A 3,485-nucleotide genomic window follows, 5' to 3' on the forward strand; every position below is an offset into this window, starting at 1 on the left:
AAAGAATAAAATATATGTCACAATATATTTTTAATACTTTCACACTTTGAAATTGGAAGAAAAAAAAACAGAAAGATCATCTTTATAAACCACTTCTACAACTTACATTTGCAATTAGTATTACCACAACTGTTCGATATTGACAAGTAATGATGATATATGCCCATGTAACAACCAGTAATAATTGATATCTATGTATTAACGGCTAATAACGGACATTATCAACCGACTAATCAAAGCTGCCTTGTGCATAGAGCAACTTTTCCAACATTGAATCTAGGGCTGCAACCCGATCAACTCCAACCGGGTCTGGACCCGGGTCTGGACCCGGTTCGATCCGACCCGTCACTGTTTGCGTGCCAAACTAGTCCAACCCGCCCGTGCTGTACCGAGTCTGGTTTTTGGTTTTTTTTTTTCCTCTCTCTCTCTCTAAACTATATGAACGTTGATATCCCAATTATGGAAATAAGTGAAACATTCAAAAATTTCAATAAAGGCACATGGCAAACATCAAGCCATGAAACAACCTAGCTATTTGGCAGGATTATTGCATGCAAAACAGGTCAGTAAGATCTCAAAAATACAAAGATGAACAAAAACAAATAAACCAAAAGAACTAGAATATTAATTCTTCTAAGAAAGAAGTAAAGGTGCAAAGGCATGATGTGAATTAAAAAGAAGCATATGTAAAAAAAAAAGACTATCTATTACAAAAATATCTAAATTAGTCTTCCTTAGAACTAATAAAAAAAATGTACAAAAGCCATTTATTACAAAAACTATCTAAATTACAAAAATATGAACATCAACTGATAATGGACTGAAGAGCATCCAATGATCAAATTATAATAGATTCCCATCTCTGCCATTATGAAAGAGAAACCACTATCACTCACGTATATTTTTCATTACATTAAAATGATTAAATAACAATTATAGTTTGGGTTGAAAAAGACAAGATGCAAATGCCAATGTCAATTTTTGATGGGTCAATAGCTCTTAAACAAAGCAATCACTTCAATTGAGGATTTGGAAAGAGCTAGAAGGCCAGAGAAGTACTCACTCCACTCAAAGGTTGGAGAGACTTAATTTAATTAGAGAAAGTGGTGCAAGTAAGACGAACACAGACACACACAACATCATTTACAGCTCTCAAACCCATGAGAAATAGAAACTAATGAATAGAAGGGGTCCTCCATTTCGGTGCAATTTACGTTGCTCTACCCAACATCAAATTCACAAACCAGTTCAACATTTTGACACCTATATCAAACCATTGAAGACAAACTTAACACAAATTGGAATAGTAATGATTATATCAACAGACTCTGCAACCCAGAGAAAGTGCCCATCACAAAGTACTACCATCACCTCAGTATACAGCCAAAACATTTTCAAAACATTCATGCATCATTCATTCTTTTCAGTATTATACAAGAAATAATACTTTCTTTCTTCAAATCATTGTTAAACTTTCATGCAGCATAAAAATCAAATATACAAGAAATAATCATGCTGCTTAAAGGATAAATCAGAGTCTAATCCTATTGGTGGCAAATTTCTTGATAATTTACTGTGAAAGATTGGGTCTTGCATTGATTTTCATGGCAAAAACCATTCAAGAAAGATGTAGAAATCCATTAGTAAGTAATTTGAAATCTAAACCTTAATCTTGATGAAAATATAAAACTCATTTAAATCACCAAATGTGGGGCCAGCTAGGTGTAATCTTAAGAAACGTTATGACTTCTATGAAATATTTGATTTTGGGCTGAAAGGGGGCATTAGCATCTTGAGTAACGGCTGAGTTTTGTTGAAAAACACAACTAAAATCCACAACTACAAACCCCAGAATTTCGGGTGTGACATCTGTTTGAGGTTCTTTTTGTCAAAATTGTTGTTGGCAGTTGGAACATAATCTGCTTTTTCTTTCTCATTGTCTTTATATAGGTAAGAAAGAACTTGGTGATTTTATATATATATATATATATATATATATATAATATATAATATATATATATATATATAAATAGCTTAGTCAATGTCTCAAAGCAATCATTGAGATTTAGATGAAGAAATTACGGTGAAATTTCACTTCAAGAAAAGAGCCACGACAAATATTGTATCCAATTTCTATAAATTTCACTTCAAGACGAACACAAACACACACACACAGTATAAAGCAATAAAAAGGTGATGAAGACACTGATAAGAAGTTATCAGGACCACAACCCATTTTAATAGCTTAAGGTAGAAACAACATGAGTACACCAAAAAGCAAAAGAAATTATGGATAAACAAAGACAACGACAATCACCGCATAAATACATGCAGATCCAAAGGAAAAAAAAAAAAAAGAAGAAAGAAACACCCAGCATTTACAGCTCTCAAACCCATGAGAAATAGAAACTAATGGATAAAAGGGATCCTTCATTTCGGTGCAATTTATGTTGCTCTACCAAACAGAAAATTCACAAACCAGTTCAACATTTCAACAGACTCTGCAACCCAAAGAACGGAGACCAAATAGAGAACACACAGAGCACCAAACAAAGCTCGAAAGCTAAATCTTACCGAGAGAGAGAGAGAGAGAGAGAACGCACCTCTACGATGACCTCTGCGACAAGCGACGGCGAACGACGACGGAGAACTGCGACAATGACTAGGGTTTCTGCAGTGGAGAGAAGAAGGGAGTGTTTTCGTTCAGACTTCAGAGTATTTTTGTCTTAAGAAGTGTTTTCGGTTTCGACGGGTTATTTTTCATAAAACCCGCCTTTCACATTTGATTCGATGAACCTACCTTTCATAGGTTGGGAAAGTCGGATCTTTTGAATGGATCGGGCTGACGGCCCATTATGCACAACCCTAATTGATACCATATCCAAAAGTACTTTAGCCATGTTTGAGCACAATACATACAAACCAACATAATGAATATGAGAGGGAAAAAAAAATGTAAAGATACTTCATGCCTGGCTAGATAAAGTTAAAAAAAAAAAAAAAAGTAAAGAAGCAGAAAAGAAAAGGCTTGAATATAATCATGCCCCTAATAATTGACAAGCAAGACACTGATCAATGCAAAGGCATCATTAATTACAGTTAGTTTAATATTCAAACAAACAAATTTCTAATATCTTGTATGTTATTTGGATTCGTAGTGCAAATCTTCTTATATCTTGTATGTTATTTATTCCCTCTTCACTTTAGTTAAATTAAATTGTTTCTTACTTAAGTCTTTTGTATTATTTGATAGCATACAAATGTCAATCTTATTCTTTGATTAGGCATGACATGCCAGGAAGTTTTTTGAGAACGGCGAGGAGAAGCTAAGGGTGCGACGACATGCTAGGACATGCCAATCTTACTTGAAGAAAGCTATTGGAACCATATTGTTAATTGTAACCATATTATTTAGGAGAGTAATTGTTATCCCTCTCAATGATTGGAACCATATTGTTATCAGGTTGTACAAATTGAACTGCTTT

At 34.0% G+C, this 3,485-nt stretch overlaps 1 long non-coding RNA gene across 1 annotated transcript; it reads right to left on the reverse strand.

Annotated features, from left to right (window-relative positions):
• Positions 1-639: 639 nt before the first annotated feature.
• Positions 640-2,763, reverse strand: LOC118343936. Its single transcript, XR_004797724.1, has 2 exons — positions 2,604-2,763; positions 640-862 (listed from the first exon to the last, which is right to left on the reverse strand). It is a non-coding gene; the product is annotated as an uncharacterized LOC118343936 (long non-coding RNA).
• Between the last annotated feature and the right edge of the window lie 722 nt (positions 2,764-3,485).

The sequence above is a fragment of the Juglans regia genome, chromosome 12, assembly GCF_001411555.2.
Source record: "Juglans regia cultivar Chandler chromosome 12, Walnut 2.0, whole genome shotgun sequence".
In the NCBI taxonomy this organism is placed as follows: Eukaryota; Viridiplantae; Streptophyta; class Magnoliopsida; order Fagales; family Juglandaceae; genus Juglans; species Juglans regia.